Source organism: Pteronotus mesoamericanus, unplaced genomic scaffold (genome assembly GCF_021234165.1).
Source record: "Pteronotus mesoamericanus isolate MK-2021 breed Mesoamerican mustached bat unplaced genomic scaffold, CSHL_Meso_final contig_84, whole genome shotgun sequence".
NCBI classification, from domain to species: domain Eukaryota; kingdom Metazoa; phylum Chordata; class Mammalia; order Chiroptera; family Mormoopidae; genus Pteronotus; species Pteronotus mesoamericanus.
Window position 1 is genome coordinate 1,844,097 of NW_026555267.1, and position 23,730 is coordinate 1,867,826.

Sequence of the window (23,730 nt, forward strand, 5' to 3'; positions counted from 1 at the left end):
CCTACCGTGGCCACGCTGCAGAGAGCCTCCTCTTCGCTTTCTATCACACAGCTCTGTTTCGTTTTCTTCACAACCTGTTTCCTGCACCGCAAATCGCCTAATCTATCTCTGTGCTTACGCGCTCACAGTCTGTTTTCCCTCTCTGGATCCATGCTCCTCAGGGACGGGGATTTTCCAGGTTCACTATCCGGCCCAGAGTCAAGAACAATGCCTAGCGTGTGGGGGGCGTCACTCTGCCAACTCACTCCCAGCAGCCACTGAGGTCATGGCCACCTCGAAAGCAAAGTCCAAAAGTTCCTGCAAGAGAAACACCTGGGAAATGAGTTTCTCGGGCCCTGCAAACACCCCTCAGTACCATCTGTTGAGGCCAAGCCCTCCATCCAAAAGGAGTTTTTGTGCTTTTTCTTTTCCTCCATCCCTTCCTTCCTTCCACCCTTTCTTTTTTCAAAGATTTTATTTATTTATTTTTAGAGAGGGGAAGGGAGGGAGAAAGAGAAGGAGAGAAACCTCAGTGTGTGGTTGCCTCTCGAGCGCCCCCTACTGGGGACCTGGCCTGCAACCCCGGCATGTGCCCTGACTGGGAATAGAACCGGCGACCCTTTAGTTCACAGTCTGGCGCTCAGTCCACTTAGTCACACCAGTCAGGGCTCACCCTTCCTTCTTTTTCACTGAATACTAGTGAGCACCTCTTACAGGTCAAGCATATTCCAGGACCTGGGTAAAGGGGGCCCACAAAACAGACACCGCTCCTGCACTCGTGGAAAACAGATACCAATCAAACAATCCAAGAAGGGAATCTGTGGTTTACTCGTTGGTTTAAATGCCGGGAAGAAAAAATGCACATGTGGTATTAGAGCACTAGGGTGGGGCAGGGGAACTATAGACTGGGTGGTCCGACATGGTCTGTGTAAGGAGGTGACGTGGAACTCGTTTCAGAAGGAAGAAAAGTAGACAGACACGAAAGCACGTGGAGAAGAGCACTCACGGCCGAGGGCCCAGCCTGTGCAAAGACCCTGAGGACGGAAGGAGCTCCGTGGCTCGAAGACTTAAAGGACACCCTTCCCTGCTTCAAATCCCTAAGATTCTTAACAAGGGTGTATTCATTTCCTATGGCTGTCATAACAAATAACCACAAACTGTCTGGCTTAAAACAACAGACATTATTTCCTCAAAGTTCTGGAGGCCAGAAGTCTGAACCAAGGTGTTGACAGGGTTGGTTCCTTCTGGAGCTTCTGAGGGAAATTCCATTCCGTGCCTTCTCGTAGCTTCTGAGGGCTGCCAGCGATCCTTGGTATTCCTTGGCTCACGGCTGTCCTTCCGCCTCTGCCTCCATCTTCACATGGCCTTTTGCTCTGCGTCTGTGTGTGTTCTGAGGGCGCTCTTCCTGGGATTTAGGGCTCACCCTAATCCAGGACGGTCCCACCTCAAGATCTTTACCTTAATTACATCGGCAAAGGCCCTTACTCCAATAAGATCACATTCTGAGGTTCTGAGTGGACCTATCTTTTCAGGGGACACAATTCAATCGACTACAAAGGATATAGCCCTAGACATTCTCATCTGGATGGTACCTCAGGGGCCCTCTGAGACAGCATATCCTAAAGGGCAATCCCTAAACAACTTTTAGAAGATTTTGAAAGGGGAAGTGTTCAAATAAATCTTGGGAAATGCTGCATACGCACCTCACAGTGGAAGATTCACAGTTCACCTTGGCATATTAAAGGGCTGAGTGCTCACAGTACAGAAGCCACCTTACCACGATGTAAAACAGCATCTCCCTCATTTGCTTCACCATAAAACCCATGTCCCTTCTCATAATTTCTTTGGAAATCCTATCTTCATGTAGAAATTTGAGAGAAATGCTTTGTCTTATTACAGAAGAGATGATTAAGTCCAGGAAAGAGAAGCGACGCATCTAAGGCCACAAAATTAGCAGGGTCCGAATTTAGATGTAAAACTCAGTCTCATCAAGAAGATAGAGATGGAGAACAAATTAGTGAGTGCCAGGGTTAGGAACGCTGTGGGGAGGAGGGCAGTGTGGCTGCAGAGCAGCGGGAGGGAGATCTTCGAGACGAAGGGAGCAGCTCTGTATCGTGATTGCAGTGGTGGTTGCGCAAGTCTACACAGATGATGTAAAAAAGACATAGAATTATATACCCACATTGTACCAATGTCAGTTTTGGGATTTTGATACTCTTTCTCCCAATGGTTGCTTCCTATGTAATGTAACTATTGGGCATTGCATAAGATTCAACCCTTGGGAGGAACTGGGCAAAGGACACTTGCGACCTCTCTACAGTCTTTGCAACTTCCTGTCAGTCTATAATTACTTCAAAACATAAAGATTTTTAAACATCAGTTTCCTGCCATCAGGTTTGAGAGCTATTTACGCAGTTAAAGGTCAACAGAGCAGATCTAGGTTCAGCATATGTGCCCAGGGCCCCCATACAAAGCACAGGGTGTTGTTGTTTTTCGTGGTTTACATTTTATTTAAGCTGCAGTTGTTTGGGTGTGGACGGCTGTCATTTGCACACGTCCCACTGCGGCGATGAATGCAGCTGGACGTACCCTCTCCTTCCTTCACACCTGACCGTGGCCTGGAGCCAAGTGTGGGAAGTGCTGCCCAGGCAGGGACACTGGGACAAGAGGGAGAGGACCCGGGCTTTCAAAATGAGAGTTTCTTAGTCATCTAAATGTGCCTTGGAGGGAACATATTTATATTTATATTTTTTGACAAAATGTAAAATTTCTACACAGAAACAAGCAACTGGCTGAATTCAGCTCAGGAGCCCGTTTGTCGACCTCTGAACTAACACATACCAATAAATTTTATTTTCCCCCATTTCTTCCTACCCAGCTTGACATGCAGTTAATTGCTTTTGTTGTTGCTTTGTTTTCTTCTTCCAATTTTTTTACTCTGATAAAATATGCATGACATAACATTTACCCTCTCAGCCATGTGAAGTGTACCGTTCAGGGGCGTCCAATACGTCCGTGACGTTGTGCCCCTGTCACGACCATCCATCTCCCTAACGCCTCATCTTGTAAAACGGTTCCTGTTAGTAACAACTCTTCTCTCCCTCTCCCTTCCCCACCTCCCAGCCCCGGCTCCTGCAACGCCCCCATTCTCCTTTCTGTCTCTGTGGTTCTGACTACTCTAAGTATCGCATGTAAGTGGAAATGTTCAGCGTTTTGTCTTTGGGTCTGGCTTATTTCAATTAGCATAGGGTTCTCAAGTTTCGTCCATGTTGTAGCCTTTGTCAGAATTTCTGTACTAAGGCTGAATAACATTCCATTGTATGTGTATATCACATATGGCTTATCCATTCATCTGTACGCTTGAGGAGATTTCACGTTTTAGCCGTTGTAAACAAGTCTGCTAGGAACGCACGTGTACACAGCTCTTCAAGATCCTGCTTTCAATACTTTGGGGTGTATACCCACAAGCAGAATGGCTGGGTTGTATGCTAATTCCATTTGTAGTTTTTGGCAGAACCACCGCACTGTATTCCACAGCAGCTATACAGTTTTACATCCCCGCCAACAGTGCACGAGGGTTGTAACTTCTCCACATCCTCACCAACACGTGTTATTTTCTGTTGTTTGTTTTAATAGTGGCCACGCTAATGGGCGTGAGGTGGGATCTCACTAATTTTGATTTCTAATACCCCAGTGATTAGTGATGTTAAGCTTCTTTTCATGTTCTTATCAGCTATTTGTGTATCTTCTTTGCAGAAATGTCAGTTTAAGTCCTTTTCCCATTTTAAAATCAGGTTGTTTGCTTTTTATTGTTGAGTTTTAGGAGTTCTTTATATATTCTAGATATTGATCCTTTATCAGGTATATGATTTGCAAATATTTTCTCGGATTTAGTGGGTTGCCTTTTGATTATTGATACTGTCTTCTCATGCACAAAATTTTAAAATTTTCATGAAGTCTAATTTGTGTATTTTGTTGTTGTTGTTCATACCTTTGGTATCATATCCAAGAAACTGTTAAATCCAATATCATGAAGGTTTTGGCCCATGTTTCTTCTAAGAGTTTTATAGTTTTAGGCCTTACATTTAGGTCTTTGATCCATTTTAAGTTAATGTCTGTACATAATGTTAAGGGTTCAAGTTCATTCTTTTGCATGTGGACATCCTACTTTTCTAGCATCATCTGTTGAAAGACTGTCCTTTCCACCCATTGAATGGTCTTGGCAGCCTTGTCAAAAATTATTTGACCAGCCCTGATGGGTGTGGCTCAGTTTGCTGGGTGTCATCCCGCAAGGTGAAAGGTCACTGCTTAGATTCCTGGTCAGAGCACATGCCTGGGTTGTGGGTTCAGTCCCCTGGCCTCTGTTGGTGTACATACGAGAGGCAACCAATCGATGCTTCTCTCCTTCTCTTTTTCCCCTCCCTTCCCCTCTCTCTAAAATAAATAAATAAATGAAATCTTTAAAACGAATTATTTGACAATATATGTGAGGGTTTATTTCTGGGCTCTCTTCTATTCCATCGGTCTATATGTTTGTCTTTATGCCATTATTACACTGTTTTGATTACTCTAGCTTTGTCAGAAGTTTTGAAATCAGGAAGTGTGAGTCCTCCAGATTAGTTCTTCTTTTTTCAAGATTGTTTTGGCTATTTAGAGTAACTTGAGATTCCATATGAATTTTAAGATAAGTTTTTCTATTTCTACAAACAACATCACTGGCACTTTGATAGGGATTGCATTGACTCTGTACATCACTTTGGGTAGTGCTGATATCTTAACAACATTGGGTCATCCAACGCATTCACATGAGCATGGAATGTGTTTCTATTTATTTATGGATTCCTTAATTTCTCTTAGCAATGTTTTATAGTTTTCTAAATTATACTTTATTGATTAAGCTATTATAGTTGTCCCAATTTTTCCCCCTTTGCCCACTTCCACCCAGCACCGCCCACTCCCTCAGGCAATCCCTATGCCATTGTTCATGTCCATGGATCACGGGTATAATTTCTTTGGCTACTCCATTCCTTATATTGCACTTTACATCCCCATGGCTATTCTGTAACTACCTATTTATACTTTTTTAAAAAGTTTTTTTATTTTTAGAGAGAGGGGAAGGGAAGGAGAAAGAGATGGAGAGAAACATCAAATCAATCGGTTGCCTCTTGTACACCCCCAGCTGGGGACCTGGCCTGCAACCCAGGCATGTGCCCTGGCTGGGAATTGAACTGGCAGCCTTTCACTTCACATGCCAGTGCTCAATCCACTGAACCACACAGCCAGTATCCTATTTATACTACTTAATCCTCTCACCTCTTCACCCTTCGCCCCACCCCATCCCATATAGGAACCATCAAAACATTCTCCGTATCCATGATTCTGTCTCTGTTCTTCTTGTTGCTTAGTTTGCTCTTTAGATTCAGTGGTTGCTAGATATGTATTTATTGCCATTTTATTGTTCACAGTTTTGTTCTTTTTTTTCCTCTATAAGTCCCTTTAACATTTCATATAATAATGGTTTCGTGATGATGAACTCCTTTAGTTTTTCCTCACCTGGGAAGCTCTTTATTTGCCCTTCAATTCTAAATGTTAGCTTTGCTGGGTAGATCAGCCATGGCTGTAGGTCATGACTTTGAATACTTCTTGCCAGTCCCTTCTTGCCTGCAAGTTTCTTTGGAGAAATCAGCTGACAGTCTCAGGGGAACTCCCTTGTAGGTAACCAACTGCTTTTCTCTTGCTGCTATTTTGTGTAAGTCTTTCACTTCCTTGGTTAACTTCAAACTTTTTTTTTTTTGAGGCTATTATAAATAGAATTGTTTTCATAATTTCTTTTTCAGACTGTTCATTGTTAGTGTATAAGAATGGAACTGATCTCAGACATTGCTTGTAGCAGTATTTTATTGGTTATATCTCCCCAGGCAAGGAAAACAAAAGAAAAAATAAAATAAACACATGGGATTTTAATATCCAAAATTTATGAAGAACTTAGAAAACTCAACTCAACTCAAAACTCAAAAAAACAAAAACAAACAACCCAATTAAAAAAGGGCAAAGGACTTGAACAGATACTTCTCCGAAGAGGACATATAGGTGACCAATAGACATATGAAAAGATGTTCAATATCACTAATCATAGAAATGCAAATTAAAACCACAATGAGATATCACACCTGTCACAATGGCTACCATCAATAAATCAACAAACAACAAGTGCTGGCAGTGAGGATGTGGAGAAAGGGGAACCCTTTTTCACTGTTGGTGGGAATGCAGATTGGTACAGCCACTGTGGAGAGCATTACGGAGATACGTCAAAAAATTAAAAATAGATCTGCCTCTTGATCCAGTGATCCTACTTCTGTGAATATTTCTGAAGAAACCCAAAACACTAATTCAAAAGAACATAAGTACCCTTTTGTTCATTGCAGAGTTATTTCCAATTGCCAAGATATGGCAGCAGCCCAAGTGTCCATCAGTAGATGAGTGGATAAAACAACTATGGGACATTTACACAATGGAATACTAATTGTCCATAAAAAAGAAGAAAATTTTACCTTTTGAGGCAGTATGGATAGACTGGGAGAACATGCCAAGTGAAATAAGCCAGTCAGAGGAAGATAAATACTCATGCGTGAAATCTAATGAACTAACAAGCAAAATAGAGACAGACTCCTAGGCAGAGTTCAGGATGACAGCTAAGGTCAGGGAAGAAGTTAGGTGGTGGAGGGATTGAGCAAAAAGGAAAAAGGACTCATGGACATGGACAACAGTGTGGTGATTGCAGGGAGTAAGGAGGTATAAGGGGATTAAATGGTAATGGAAAAAATTTTAAAAATGAAAAAAAAAAGAATGCAACTGATTTTAGTGTGTTGACTTTGTATCCTGCTATGTTACTGAATTCATTTATTAGTTCTAACACTTTTTTTTTTTTGGAGTCTATAGAGTTTTCCGCATGTAAGATTATATCATCTGTAAACAGAGGTAGTTTTACGTCTTCCTTACTAATTTGTGTGCCTTTTATTTCTGTTTCTTGACGAATTGCTCTGGCTAGAACTTCCAGTACTATGTTGAATAGAAACGGCAAAAGCGGGCATCCTTGCCTCATTACTGATTTTTTAAAAAAATTCTAGTCTTTCACCATCAAATATGATGTTTCCTGCAGGTTTTTTGTATACAGCTTTTATTATGTTAAGGTAGTTTCCTTCTATTCCTCATTTGTTGAGTGTTTTTATCATGAAAGGGTGCTGATTTTTGTCAAATTTTTTTTCTGCATCAAAAGAAATGATCATGTCGATTTGTTTCTTTCCATTCTTTTAATGTAATATATTACATTGGTGTTTGTGTGTTGAAGTATCCTTGCTTTCCGGGAATAAATCCCACTTGTAGTATATAATCCTTCTCATATGCTGTTCAACGTGGTTGGCTAGTATTGGCTTGGCTAAAATGTTTGTTTAGTTGTTTTTTTTCCCCCTTACGATGGCTCTAGTAGTGCTTAGTTGTCTTTAACTGCATTCAAAACAATTTTGTTAGATTGTATTGTGACAGCTATCATATCAGAGTGTATTAAAAAAATTATCAAAATTGGTGAATTTTTGTGCAGCCATTTTAATATTGAAGATGCAAGAAGATATGCAACATTGTCAGCGTATTATACTTGATTATTTCAAGAAAGGTAACACAACTGAAATGCAGAAGAAGATTTGTGCAGTGTATAGAGAAAGTACTGTAACAGATCAAACGTGTCAAAAGTGGTTTGCAAAGTTTCTTGGTACTACTGACATTTTGGTCAAATAATTCTTTGCTGTGGGGCTGCCTTATGCACTGGAAAGTGTTTGGCAGGACCCCTGGCCCCTACCCACTAGAATCAATAGTGGGAGAGAGCTGACATACTCAAAATATCCAAATCAATAAAGTTATTGGTAAAAATTAAAAATGAGTCTTTTATTTTATGGAAAAAATGAATGGACTTTTTGGGCAACCCAATATTTTGTTAAGGATTTTTGTATCAATGTTCATAAAGGGTTTGTAATTTTGTTGTAGTGTCTTTGTCTGGTTCTGGTATCAGGGTAATGCTAGCTTCATAGAATGACTCAGAAAGTATTCCTTCCTCTTCAGGTTTTTGGAAATTTATGAGGATTTGTTATTAGTTTTTGTTTAAATATTTGATAAGATTCATCAGTAAAATAATCCGCTCCAGTGCTTTTTTTGTCATGTGTTATTAATGATTCAGTTTCCTTATTAGTCATAGGTCTATTCAAAGTTTGTATCTCTTCATGGTTTAGTCTTGGTAGGTTTTGTTTTTCTGGGAATGTGTCCATCTCATCTAGATTATCCAATTTTTTAGTGTACAATGGCTCATAGTTCTCTCTTATAATCCTTTTTATTTCTGTACAGTCAGGAATATGTTTTCACCTCCATTTCTGATTTTAGTGATTTGAATCTTCTCTCCTTTTTCTTAGTTTATCTGGCTAAAGTTTTGTTAATTTTGTTGATTTTTTTCAAAGAACGAACTTTTGATTTCATTGATTTTTTTCAATTGTTTTTTGTTCTCTGTTTTGTTAATCTCTGCTCTAATTTTTATTGTTTCTTTCCTTCTGCTAGCTTTGAGTTAAGTTCTTTTTCCAGGTCCTTAAACTGTAAATAAAGTTAGGTTGTTGATTTGAGATCTTTCTTGGTTTTTAATGTGTTTGGAGTTATAAATTTCCTCCTCATCACTGCTTTTGCTGTGTCCCATAAGTTTTGATATGTTGTGTTTTCATCTTCATTCATCTTTAAGTATTTTCTAATTTTTCTTGTGATCTCTTTTTTGGTTTATTTGTTGTTTAAGAGTCTGCTCTTTAATTTCCACAAATTTGTGAGTTACCTAGTTTACTTCTGTTCTTGATTTATAACTTCATCTCATTGTAGAGAAGATGCTTTGTATGCTATCTATCTTTTAAAACCTATTGAAACTTAATTTGTAATCTAACACATGTTCTACCCTGGATAATTTTCCATGTGCACTTAAGAAAAATGTGTATGCTATTGGTGTTGGGCACGGTGTTTTGAATATTTCTGTTGGATCTAGTTGGCTTATTGTGTTTAAGTCTTATTTCCTTATATATCTTCTGTCTGGTTGTTCTATTCATTTTTGAGTTTGGGTATTGAAGACTCCAGCTATTATTGTAGAACTGTCTATCCCTTCAATTTTGTCTGTTTTTGATTCATATATTTTAATGGTCTGTTATTAAGTGCATAAACACAGGATTGTTATATCTTCTTGCTGTACTGAAACTTTTGTTAATATATAATGTTCTTTGTTTCTTGTAACCTATTTTGATTTAAAGTCTATTTTTTTCTGATATTAGTATAGCTACCTTTGCTCTTGCTTGGTTACTATTTGCGTAAAATATCTCTTCCATCTTTTCACTTTCAATTTATTTGTGTCTTTGAATCTCTTGTACACAGCATATAATTATATAGTGTTTTTTATCCATTTGGCCATTCTCTATCTTTTGATTCGAGAGTTTAATCCATTTACTTTTAAAGTAATTATGGAGAATGAGGAACTTGCTTCTGTCACTTTTCTCTTTGTTTTCTATATGCCTTATAGCATATTGTCTGTCATTTCCTGCAATACTGTCTTCTTTTGTTTTCAGTTTATTTTTTTGTAGTAAAATGTTTAACCTCCATTTTAATTTCCTTTTGTATATATTCTATAGCTATTTTCTTTGTAATTACTATGGAGATTACATTTAACATCATAAAGTTATGACACTCTAATTTGAATTTATACCAGCTTAACTTCAATAACATAAAAAAAAAACACTGCTGCTTTTTTTTTTTTTTTTTTTACAGCTTCGTCCCCACCTCTTTTGGTTGTTTATGTCACAAAATCACATCTTTATACATTGTGTGAATAAGACAATAATTCTTTTAAATGTGTTGGTGTCTTAAATTATGTAGAAAGCAAAATATGGTGTTACAATAAAACTAACTTTTAATATTTTAATGTATTAGTCTCTTAAATGATGTAGAAAACGAAAGGGTAGTAAAACCATTGTTACAATACTATTAACTTTTATAATTGCCCATGTATTTAATTTCATTAGGATCTTCATTCTTTTACGTGGCTTTGAATGACTGCCCAGCGCCCTCTCATGTCCCCAGGAGGCCTCCCCTGAGCGCTTTTGCAGGGCAGGTCTAGTGGTAACAAATCCTTGCAGATTTGGGTCATCTGGGGACATCTTCATTTCTTCCTCACATTCAAAGGACAGTTTTGCCAGATACAGGATTCCTGGTGAAGAGATCTTTTTTTCTTTTAGCACGTTGGGTATATCAGCCCACTACCTTCCGGCCTCCAAAGTTTTTGCCGAGTCTTATTGAGAATCCATTGCACAATATCAAGTCACTTCTCTCTTGCTGCTTAAAGGATTTTATCTTTGTTGTTCATCTTTCAAACATTTGATTATAAATGTTTCGCGGGTGTAGGACTTTTTCGGCATCTTACTTGGAGTTCACTGAGCCTCTTGGATACTGATATTTGTGTATTTCATCACATTGGGGAGTTTTCCGCCATTATTCTCTCTGCCCCTTTCTCTCTCTTCTCCATGTGGACTCCTACAGTGTACCTGTTAGTCCACTTGATGGTGTTCCGTATGCCTCTTAAGCTCTGTTCACTTTTCTTCAATCTTTTTCTTTCTGTTCCTCAGACTCAGTAATTTTCATTGTCCTACTGATTCTTTGTTCATTGATTCTTTCTTCTGCCTGCTCAAATCTGTTTTTTAATTCCTTTATAAAATTTTCATTTTTTAAAAAAATATTTCATTTATTTATTTCTAGAGAGAGGGGAAGGGAGGGAGAGACAAAGGGAGAGAAACATCAGTCGCTTGCCTCTCACATGCCCCCAGTCAGGGACGTGGCCCGCAACCCAGGCACGTGCCCTGACTGGGAATCAAAACCGGCGACATTTTGGCTTGCAGGCCAGCACTCAATCCACTGAGCCACATCAGCCAGGGCAAAAATATTTATTTTAATTATTGTGATTTTCAGCTCCAGAATTTCTTTTTGGTTTCTTTTAACATTTTCTGTCTCCTTATTGACACTTCCATTGTGTTGCTACATCATTTTCTTGGCTTTCTCCACCTCTCCCCTAAGCTTTTTGAGTATCTTTTAGACAATTGTTTAAAACTCTTTGTCTAGTAGATCTGCCATCAGGTGTTTTTCACAAACAGTTTCTGTTGTTTTCCCCCCATCCTTGATCGGACCATATTTTCCTGTTTCTTTGTATGCCTGGTGATTTTTGTTGAAAACTGTTCATTTAAATCTAATAATGTGGTAACTCTGGAAATCAGATTCTCCCCTTTCTCCAGAGTTTGCTATTTTTTGTTACTGCCTTTTTTTTTTCTTTCTTTTTTTTTTTTTTTTGTAGGCTCTCTCTGTGCTAAGGATCAAACTAAGGTATAAACCTAAGGTCTTCTCAGATTTTTTCTGAGCCTGTGCTTTTCCCTGGGCACGTGTGGTCATGTTCTAATTTTCTCTGTATATGCAGTTGCTTTTGAATGTCATTGTCTTTAATTCCTGGCTCTCAAAAGGGAAAGAAAAAGAAAGAGAAAAATAATGAAGGGAGAAGCATATTGGTCCTTTAAATACTCTGAAAGCTACTTTCATGACAGCAGGGTAGCAAAAGGGGGCAATAAAAATGGCTCCCCTCCTCTTGGTCTACACCTCTGAGATTGGAAGCAGCAGTCAGCAATCAGAACACAGGTCCCTGATATTTGGGTGACAGAGTCCCTTTTGCCCACTCTGGTTCTAGCAAGCTGCGTGCAAGCTGCTCCAGGAACATGTGCACAGCTGCTTGCCACCTGGCTGAGGGTGGGGGACGGGTAGCTGCTACTGTGCTAAGAGCTGAAATTGACTGAAATTAACTGCAATTTACTGTCCAAGACTTCCTCTGAAAGTTGCAAGCCTTTAATAGACTCCAGAGTTCCAAAATAGTTCTATCAGACAGATTCTGCAACTTCAATTGTTGTTTAGGTAGAGAGACAGATTCATGGTGTTTCTTATTCTATCGTCTTCCAGAATTCTCTCAGCAGGATTATATTTTAATTGTATTCATGGAGAAAACTCAATGGTGTTAGCTGAGAGTTGACCAATAATTTATTCAAAAACTTGCTTTAGTTTCCTGCCAACATTTTATCGGAACAAAGGATGTTAAGAACTTTGATCAGAGGCTCAAGAAGAAAATTTCATGATTTGACTCACCAACAATTAAAGTCCATATTTGTTATACTGCACATTTTCCCCATATGCTCAGCCTCACTGTAGCTCTTGAAATTGTCTCTACCTGCCCCTTCCCCCCATTCACATAAAGACTGTGAGACTGGGGAGCAGTCATTTTTCACTAAGTAGCTTTGCTTCTCTGGCCACAGCTGACGAGTTCAGGGGAGGGCACTGATCCAATGTGGGCCGATCAGAGCCCTTCCACGAGAGTTTTGGATTTGGACTGTGGTGAGCCTGACCAACATGTAGGTTGCTCAGGTAGCAAGGCCGTTAGATGGAGAACCTGGAGCCACTGGGGCCTGTGCCAGCCACTGTGTGAAAGCAGCTGCGTGAGTGAGAAAGAAGGAAGCCAACGTTCCGAGGAAAACGGAGACAGGAGACCGAGAAAAAGTCCTGATGACTGTCAAATGCCTGACTCCATTTATTCCTGAGGCCCAGCTGTCTTCCCGCAGCCTGGCTCCCCCACCCTTCTTTGGCAACCAAAAGCTAATACAGGCCCCATTTTGCTCAAGCTACTGTGAGTCACTTGCGATCAGGAGAGCCCAGAGGAACCTATTAGACCAACTCCTCACTTTACAATGAAGAAACAGATTCTGAGAAAGGTTATGGCTTCCCTCGGGCTACAAGGTTAGTGAGTGGCTAGGCTAGAGTTAAGTCTCAACCTTCCCGATCGTAGCTCTCATGTGTTCCTGCACAGCTGCTGCTACTGCAGCTCCATGTGACATTTCCAAAGCCTGTCAGAGGTTTCCAAAGTCCTGGGCTGGAGGGAAATGCATCTGTACCTCCCCCTATCTACAAAACCAAGGGGAAGGACAAAAATAGAAGACCATCAAAACATAACTAGAGACTTGGGATGTGGGAGGTTGGCTCAGGAAATGGAGAATGGGAAGAACAAAGTCAGACTTGTTAGAGGTGAAGACTAAAAAGACGCCACACTTTTTGTGGCTAAGCTGTCACACAAGGCAGGCAGGATCAAAGGGGATCTTCGCCTCTTTGCAAAACTCTCATGCAGGATTCAGATTAACTGAGCCAATGCATAGCCTTCCAGCCAAAGCTAGAGTAAAATCAGAGACCTACTCAAGTGTCAGCTGGCTGTGGGTCCCCCAGGCGACTGAGGCTCCCCTTACCTTTAATACAAAAAAAAGATGGTTTGAATGGGGGGCCCCTTCTGCATAGTTGTACAGTTGAGAGCGCTGCAGCCTGCAACTTCCTCCTGTTCACTCGCCGCACCCTAGACACAACCCTCCTACTTTTCCCCCTCCTCCCAAAGCACCTCTGACAAAGCTGTGTGCTTCTGACTTCCCTGAAGGCCTGGAGTAACAGAGAGAGGTGCTGGGCTCTGGCAGGTCTGTAGCAGTTTTAGTTCCTCCTGGGCCACATGACATATAAGGGTAAAAGAATGATGACTGCTAAGTAGATGACTCAACAGCCCTGACTGGTGCGGCTCACTGGAGGGGGCATTGCCCTACAGGCCAAAAGGTCGCTAGTTCCTTTCCTGGTCAGGGCACACGCCTGGGATGCCTGCTGGGTTCCTGGTTGGGGCAGGTGAGAAACAGCCGATCTATGTGTCTCTCTCTCTCTTTTTCTTCCTCCCTTCCCCCCTCTCTAGAAATAAATAAATGAAATCCTAAATAAATAAATAAATAAATAAATAAATAGATGACTCGCTACCCTGGACTGGAAATGTGTAGCAAGAGAGTATCTGTAGCCAAGCAAGAACTTGTCTCCAGAATGACAGCGTTAGTGGATCCCAGTGACCTGCCTCCCTCAAAGCAGGTTTTACAACTCTGTGAGGCAACTGTGACAGGCTTTCAGGAAGGAGTGGCTGGGGAGCAAGCGGTGTAGGGAGCCCCAGGGTGTGGCATGTCTTTACCCAGAACAGGCAGAATCCGTCGGCCACTACTCAGGAACCTCAGGCGACCCAGAAGAAGCCACAATCGCTGACATCTCCCAGCTTGTTCTCCTCAGTCACCCTCGGGGTCTCCCACAGTCAGTGGTACTGGCAACTTCTAAGTAGTCCCAAGTCCCACCCTCTGCAGAATCTGTCCGGAGAGTCACATCTCTAATGCGCACCTGCTGGGCAGGAGTCATCCCCCGCCTTGAGGCTGCAGCCCCAGCTGCGGGTGCACCTGCCTCACCTGGTGCTTCCTGGGGCCCCGCCTGCAGCTGGGTTTCTCTCCTTCTCTGTGTTCCCCAAAGAACCCCAAACCCCAGCCTGAAGCCCTCTCTAAAGAAAGTTTTTATTCTTTTTATCTAAGACTTTCCATTCATCTGAGTTCTGGCCTTCCATGAGCAGACATGTTCTTCAAGGTGCTTTTCCTAATCTGAAGAGTAATTGTCCGCCTGAGTCAGGACCAACAAATGCAATTCAAAAACCCTAGAAAGAGTTTTCAAATAGCAAAGAATGTTCCCCCATCTCCAAAACATTAACCTGATCCATGTGTATGTTCACGCTATGACCCAGACCCAAAATTGGGGCCTATATTCTGTTAGTGGCACAGAATCTTCAAGATCAGAACTACCCTAGAAAACCCACAGTGTATGGACATCAAATCTAGTTTCCATAGATCGGCTCCTCACGCCTGAAATGGATCCATTCCTCTAGTCTCCTTTTCCTGGGAAGCATCTGGACTCCCTAGTGTAGCTTCTCAGAGTCTCTGTTGCATGAGAAAGCACTGGGGGCCTTAGAATCCTAAGAAAAAGCCATGAAAATCCTAAGTTTAATTTCAGGAGTGCTTAGCATCCCCTCAGAACTCCTCAGTGACAATGAGCTGCCCCAGTCGGGTCCCTCAGAGTTCCCAAACGCAGCTTGTGTGTCAGACCACATTCTTTTATGGGGGCTTTTTTCCTTTTTAGCTCCTATTTGGTACCAGCTCTACCAGGTCCTCTGGACTAGACCCACAGGCTCATGGGGGGACCTCTCCAATCCTGGTCACGAAGGGTAGGGCGCCCCAGGCTGGCTCTGACCTCCTGGAACGTTCAGTGTCAGGTGGAAAACACCTGACTGATCATGAAGACCCTCTGTTTCTCCTTCCTTCCTGATTCAACCGAAATCGAGTCTTTCTGGTCTGCTGTTTTTCTTCACTAAGATTTACATATTTACCTTCTCGATAGAGAAGAATTGTAAAACTGAATTTCTGGAACCAGGATAGACTGTTTTCATAAGCTGCCTAGGGTTTTGTAACAAGGCTGAAGGACAGGCTTGAAGCACAAGGTCATGGACTCCCAGTATCTTCTCGGACAGACTTCAGGGAGATTGTGAACTGAAATGGGAAAGGTGTTACTACTTGATTTTCATGGGACACGAACAGAAATTTGGCTTTCCTTCATCATGAAGGTAAGCAACAAGCCCTGGCAATGTCTGCGTAGCAATACGTTGTCACAGAGAAGCCACAGAAGCCACAGATGTTGTTTATTGCCTTAACAGCCATTGTAAATATTTTGAAATATCATTTACATTCAGAACTACTTTAAAATTCAGTTAATTATTAGACTCACTGCTAGATCTTATTATTTAGTGTTTTTATAAAGAAAGGCATGCATTTTTTCACAATTTTCCCAAATATTTTGATCATTGCATCTTAAAAGTTTCCTTTATTTTGATGTCTTTTATTTTATACATTTAAAGGCATTTATGTATTATTCTGAGAAGGGGTCTGTAGACTTCACCAGATGGCCAAAGGAGCTCAGGGCAAAAAAAAAAAAAAAAAAAAAAAAAAAAAAGGTAATAATAATAAAAATTAAGTATCTCTGATCGCTGGGGAGAGAGCTCAGGCATAGGATATTTCTGGGGGGAAATCTGCTTTTTTTTTTTAAGGCAAAAGTTGTTTGTCTGGAAGGGGCTTCTGTTTTTGCCAACACACGTTTGTGTTGTAATGACGAAGGGCCAGGAGGTCCCTGCAGGAGCATTCCTACGGGTTGTGACAAGCCTCCCCTTCCATGTGCTTGCCACCTGTAATCGCCTGATCTGTCACGTGGGCCTCAGTGCACTCAGCGTGAGCTGTCACATTCCAATCTCTTGTCTGTTACAGCCTGTCACTTGGTTTACATGTGTCTATACATGCATTGCACGTTTTCTCCTAGGCTCTGTTCACATTTTAGTCCAGTGTGTGTCGTTGTAGGTCACATGTCCCCCACATGTCAGCTACATGTCCACATACCAATTTCACATGGGTTACTTGTCCATTGGGTACTATTTTCCCCATAGGCCCAGATGTGTTTGCCATGTAACTATCAGGGCAACCCATGAATTCATTCATTCATTCATTCCCTCTTTCATTCATTCATTCATTCATTATTACATTCTTGTCTCATGGCAGCCTCTATTTTAGGCTCTGCGGATATGACAGTGAACAAACAAAAATCTTTGCCTTAATGAAGGCAGCGCAGTAAAGGTGGTAATAATAAGTCAATGCTCAAGTGAACATTATTATTATTCAATATAATAATAACAACATAGTAAGTGTATAAATAAATCAATAAGCATAATGCATAACTCAATGCTATAGTATGCTAGAAGGCGATGAGTACTACAGAAAAAAAAATAGGGCCAAGTGAGGCGGATCAGGCCGGTGGAGCAGATTCGGTTGTCAAAAAGGGGCCATGGAGGCCCCTTGAAGAGTCACTTGAGCAAAGACTTGAAGGAGGCAGTTGAGTGAGCTCTGACGCCAGGGAGCTGCGTTCTAGACCGAGGGGAGAACGGGCACCGCCCAGGAGCCTGTCTGGTGTGTGGGCGGCGGGGGGCGGGGGGGACTCCGGGGAGGTCAGTGTGGCTACAACGGAGGAAAAGGTCAGAAAACAGCAGGGCTGAACCCGTCTCTCTCAGTCTCGATGAATTAAAAACTTCCCCTTCTCCTCAACCTTTGACGTGGTTTAGCGCACACCAATCTGTGATGCAGAGCCTGGGGCCCGAGCAACTGTCCCGGAAACCATTGCCCTCTGTGGTCCAGGCCACTTTAATACATGCTGGTGAATTTAATCTCAAGGGGAAACAACAACAACGACTTCTCTGCACAGAGTGTGTGGCAGCTGAGCCAGAAAATGAAAATCGTGTCTCCCAGGGAAGGCAGAGGGATGTAGGGAAAGGGTCCCAGCTCTGTCACTTAAGCTGAGGGACAGTGGTCACCGTGTGGGGTCTCACCGAATCTGTTTCCACGTACGTAAAATGGGGTAAGAACTGCCAGGGCGGTGAGGCCGGAACGTCTCCAGGCACAGTGACCCTGGCACACAGGGCCTGCACGGCGGGCGGTCGCCTCTCCTTTCCTGGTCCTGCATGCCACGCCCTTCTCCTTTGACCTCACTTGTCTTAAAACTCAAAACTAACTTTAAGATTTGTGGTTCAGTTCAGGTCCCTGTAAGATCTCTGCTGGTTTTTGTTGTATTATTAATCCCGGATTCTTCCACTTAGTATAAATCTTCTTGGTGGGGGGGGGGGGGGGGGCGGGGAAGCTGGAGCCTAACTCCTAAACAAATAAAACCGTGTGAATTTGAACTGGCGCAGTTCATCTTGTAACCATTTGAAAGGACATGAAAAAACATTTACAAATGCCCACTTGTCACCCTCAGTTGGCAGGAGACCACCCTCTGGGACTCCTTGTCCTCTGCTGCCATCGCCTGGACAAAAGAGGGACTGCGGGGACACGGAGGGATACAGACCCAGGGATGGGTGAAGAGCAGGGACTCAGCCCCCTTTCCTGCTGACTAGGAGGCCCGGGCCTGCCCCGCGAAGAGGCAGGCAGAGTAGATTTACAGAACTGGTTGCCAGGCCCGTTTCAGCACCTGAGGGTGCTCAATGTCAAAAGGGGGAGTTCTGATCATGACAGATCTAGCCTCACCTCCTTCTACAAAAGAGAAAATCAAGAACAAGTCAGTTGTACATTTTTCCCAAGGTCGAACTACACCTTATGGACAGCGTCAGGATTTGAAGCCCGGGGCCCTGAGCTCTTAATCCAGGTTTGCTTTAGCGACTGGCTACTTGGAGTGCAGTCCTTGGACCAGCAGCCTCAATGTCGACTGGGAGCTTATTAGAAAAACGCAGGACCTCAGGCTCCACCGGAAACCTGCTGAATCAGGCCCAGCATTTTAACAGATCCCCAGGCAATTGGTATGTGTGTCAGGGCTTGTGAAGCACCGATTTTTAAACATGCTGCCTTCCAACTTCCAGCTTTCCTAGGAGGCCTCATTAAAATGCTTTTACAGTATTTCCCCAAATGAAAACCACAACATTATTATTTTTTTTTTCCCCTCTTAGAACAGCTCTACATGCTCACCATAAAAAAAAAAAAATCAGACAACACAGGAAAATTTAAATAGGAAAGCAATAAACATTGTGGTGTCTAAACATTTTCTATGTGCATTTTTTTTTTTTCAAAAATCAGGTTGTAGTCCCCATACTCTCTTGCAGCTTTTGCTTTTTACTTAAGATCCTTATGGATGATTCCTCTTTGAAATAATATTTGCTTAATGAGAATTTGCTAGATACTCATTAAAACTGAGTGAAATAAGTCATGAGTGTATTAGTTATTTGTTGCTGCATTACAAATTATCCCAAAGCTTAGCAGTTTTAGAAAACAACTCTTTACGCCCTGGCTGGTGTGGCTCAGTGGAATGAGCATCGGTCTCCAAACAGAAAGGTCACCAGTTGGATTCCCAGTCGGGGCACATGTCTGGGTTTTGGGCCAGATCCCCAGTTTGGGGTGTGTGAGAGGCAATCAATCAATGTTTCTCTCTCCCTCCCTTTCTCCCTTCTTCTCTCTCAAAAAACAAATAAAATCTTTAAAAATCACAAATCTTTATTATTTCACACTTTCTGAGGGTCAGAATCTAGGAGTGACTTAGGTGATTCTGGCTCAGCGTCTCTCATGACATCACAGGCAACCTGCGATGGCGGGGTCACCTCCTACTCTAAGCCGTCACCGTCTCCCGCCTGACCTCACGCAACAGCCGTTTGTCCCATCAGGGCTCCTCACGGCTATCCCTACCCTCCTCTCAGCCGTTCATCCAATTACCAGCCAGGAGGAACTTGGCAAAAGGCATGTTCAACCCTGTCGCCCCTACTTAAAATCCATCCATGGTTCCCCATAGCTCTTAGGATAAAGTACACAAAAATAAAACCAAAGAAGACCTACAGGCCGTGCTCTGGCTACTGCTGACATCCCCACCGGCACCTCCTGGCTTTGTCCCCTCGCTCTCTGTGGACCAGCCACTTCCCTCAGCCCCTCTCGTGTTCCAAGCTCTGTCCCACCTGGAGTTCTTTAAAGGATCCTTGTGATGGAAGTCCGCCCAGACACATTCACCACACGCATTTATGTGAGTGCACGCGGCCCATCTGAGGCTACCTCATAAACTTCTCCTCTAGCCTTCAGTTCCTTTCTCCAGGGCCCAGAGAACGGTAGGCCCTCAATAAATATTTGTCGAACATACTATCTTTTATGCCTCATATTACTGGCAAATATTTTCCCTGGATTGTAGTTTGCCTCTAACTTTGTTTATTGTTTCTTTAAACTTCACAATACATTTCAATGTAGTCAAATCAGCCTGTCTTTCTTTGGGGATTTCTCTGTTGCTTTATGCACAGGAATTTCCAGAGGTTTTATAAGAAGAGCAGGAGACTTACAAGGGCCCACGTGTGAGGAATTCAGATTGGAAAGAACAGGAAGCTGGTGACCTTGTTGGAAACTCCTTGAAGGAGTTGTATGTGTACCTGGGTAGGACCAGGTCCCGTGGCTGTAAAGGCCTGCTATTCTCGTGGTGTTCACCACTTTCCTAAGGGATTGGGAGGGTTCCAACACCCTAGGACAGGTCAAATGGAAGCAGGTCAGAACCTACCATTTGCCAGACACTGGCTTTTAAGGTAAAAGTTGAAGGATGGAATAGTAGTTTTATTAAGTCCAGGCTCTGTGCGTGTGCAAGTACGCACACATGCATGGATGTGTCTGGGAGAGGTTTCAGACAGAGAGAGCAGCATCTGTGAAGAGCCCAAGGTGGGAGGTGTTCAGGTGGTCTTCACTAGAAGACCCCAAAGAGTCTGAAATCACTCGCTCACTCATCCAAAACCCACAGGTGGGTCAATGAGAGGCCGTTCCCAACCAAGATGTGCGGACGTGTTCTTGAGGGTCTCAGCCCCACCTCAGTTTCCATGGAGGACGGGAGCAGCCAGCTCTGGCCCAGCACACCTCTCCACACCCCTACCACGAGAATGTGGGTGAAACATGGGTGAAACAACACCACAGTTTCCCAGGACGCCCACCCACAGGCACCCTTGGCTTGCCAGCTGACGGTCCCATCTGGGCTGTGAGAGGCAGCAGCTGTTTGGCATTCAGAAAAAACACCTGTAAACAGCAGAAGTTCAAGGGCAGAGTATAGCATGTAAGCTAATGGGGTAAGAATGTCTGTCAATAAAGGTGCAGCTCAGGCCTGCCCAGCCCTCAGCCCAGAAAGGTGACACTGGGAGAAGAGTGTCCGCTGGGGACAAGTCAGAATACTTAACAATGTTACTATGACTCCCGGTTGTTGGCAGGAGGGAGGCCCTGTGCTGAGCAAGCACTTTCCTTAACCTTATGTGGTAGAAGTGGCTCTTGTGCCCATCTTACAGATAAGAAGCCCAGGCTCTCCAAGGTTCCGCGATTTGTGCAAGGTCACTCACGCAGCTATATGCAGGAAGATCCAGAATCAGGACCCAGGTTGCCTTGCCCAGAGCCCACCAGGGGAACTGAGATGCCTGCGTCCTCCCAGACCCTGGTGGAGGGAACATGTCCTTGGGCAGGGAGTGGGCACACATGAGCCAGGACTGGAACCTCAATATCTGGTACCTGGAGGTGGGGCCTGACATCAGGGGTTTTTAATTCTAAAAAGGAAGAGCTTCTTGGGGATGCAGGGAGGCATGGATATGGCCGCTCAGGTCTTTCTCAGAAGATAAGTACCACCTCTGCCCCTTTGCAGAGCTGGAAAGGGGCTATTTTAGTAACAGGAGAACTGTGCGGACCGCAGGCGAATGGCAGAGAGCCGGCTTGCTAGGTATGGACGGAGCTCAGAAACACTGAAACAGTGGCTGCTAGAAAAAATCACGACCTGCAAGGAAGGCTGATGGGGCTTGAGCTGTGTGACAGCAGGGAGTAGGAGACTGTCCCTCAGGGGGACCCAGGACACAGCACCAAATCCAGGCTGTGAGAAGAGTGGGCTTGCTGGCAAAGGACAGAGAGGACTGCCTCCCCTTGCTTCAGAACTCCTGCTGCCTGCCTGGACGAGGCGCCCTGGAATGTGAACTAGAGACAAACGGGGAAAGGAGTGGGACGAGGCAGCTCAGGGAGGGAGCTGGGAGCGGCTGCAAGGCCTCTGCTTGTTAATTGCTGAGCAGCACGATTCCAGGGAGCATTTGTGCCCCTGTGTGTCTCTGTGCCTTTGTAAACTTCCCCACTTCCGAGTTGGAATTGAGATTTATTTGTCAAAGAATGTGGTCCTGGACAAGGAGACTGAGGCAGGAACAAGTAGGTGAATTTGTTCCTCAGAGCTCTTGATACGGCTTGTTTGTCCAAGGTTCTGGTATTTTTCTACGACAAATAATTGAATTGTTGACACTATGAAAACGAGCACTTGTGCAAACTTTGGATCATTCTTAGCTTGTGAATCAAGGGGGGTGTCTGTGTCAGGTCAAGATTGTGTGTATATATAACTGATTTTTTTTAAGATCGTATTTTATTGATTATGCTCTTACAGTTATTCTGATTTTACCCCCTTTGCTCCCCTCCACCCAGCAATCTCCGCTCCCTCAGGTAAGCCCCCAACATTATTTGTGCCCATGAGTCATGCATATAAGTTCCTTGGCTACTCCATTTCCTATACTGAACTTTAGACCCCCATGGCTATTGTGCAACTACCTATTTGCATTTCTCAATCCCCTCACCTTTTCACTCATTCCCCCACATGCCCCTCCCATCGGGCCACCATCAAAATGCTCTCTTAACATGACTCTGTTTCTGTTCTTCTTGTTTGCTTAATTTGACTTTTAGATTCAATTGTTGATAGCTATGTATTTCTGCCATTTTGTTGTTCATAGTTTTGATCTTCTTTTTCTTAAGTAAGTCCCTTCAAGATTTCATATAATAATTGTTTGGTGATGATGAACACCTTTAGTTTTTTTCTTGTCTAAATGATAGCTTTGATGGGTAGAGTAATCTTGGCTGTAGGTCTCTGCTTGTCATGACTATGGATGTCTTGTCAATCCCTTCTAGCTTGCAAAGTTTCTTTGGAGAAATTGGCCGACAGTCTTATGGGAACTCCCCTGTAGGTAACTAACTTCTTTTCTCTTGCTGCTTTTAAGATTCTCTCTTTATCTTTAACATTTGGCATTTCAATTATGTTGTATCTTGGAGTGGGCCTCTTTGCATCCATCTTGTGTGGCACTCTCTGTGCTTCCTGAACTTGCATATCTATTTTCTCCACCAAATTAGGGAAGTTTTCTTTCATTATTTTTTCAAATAGATTTCCAATTTCTTGCTCTTTCTCTCTTCTTTCTGGAACCCCTGTGATGCAAATGTTAGAACTCTTGAAGTTGTCCCAGAGGCTGTTTATACTATCCTCATTTTTTGTGGATTTTTTTTCTTTTTGTCATTCTGATTGGTTGTGTTTTTTTTCTTCCTTATGTTTCAAATCATTAATTTGATTCTCAGCTTCATCTGCTCTACTGTTGTTTCCCTGTAAATTGTTCTTTTATTTCAATTAGTGTATCCTTCATTTCTGACTAGATCTTTTTTTATGCTATTGAGGTCCTCACTAAGTTCCTTGAGCATCCTTAATCAGTATTTTGAACTCTGCATTTGATAGATTGCTTATCTCCATTTTGTTTAGCTCTTTTTCTGGAGTTATGATCTGTTCTTTCATTTGGACCATGTTCTTTGTTTCCTCATTTCGGCAGCCTCCCTGTGTTTGTTTCTGTGTATTAGGCAGAGCTGCTTTGATTCCCTGTCTTGGTGGTGTGGCCTAATGTAGTAGGTTTCCTGTAGAGTATAGTGGCACAGCCTCCCCTATCGCCCAAGCTGGGTACTTGAGGTGTGCCCTTTGTGTGGGCTGAGTATACCCTCCTCATAGTTGATCTTTGGTTCCTGTTGCCAGATCAATGGGAGGGATTTACCCAGGCCAGTCAGCTGCAAGGACTGGCTTTGACCACTGACCACCAACCTCTGCCGTGCATGGAGGATCAGCTGTGCAGGAGCAGAGTGGTGGTGCTCCAATGTGGTCTGTAACTGTCCACTGGGTGTGCAGGCCCAGGAGTTTCTCAGGTGGTGCAGGCCAAGGTCCTACCTGTGTTTTGCCCAGGGCCACCCTTCCTGAGCTGTAAAGCAAACTGGGATGGCTGCTACTTGTGCTGGGCTTTAAGATTCCCAGGTGAAGGCAAGCTGTGAATTTCGGCTGGCTGCTGCTAGTGCTGGGCCTGGGGATCACTGAAGCCAGCTGTTGCTTGTTTGAGAGGATTTAGGACGCTGTGAAGCAGGAGCC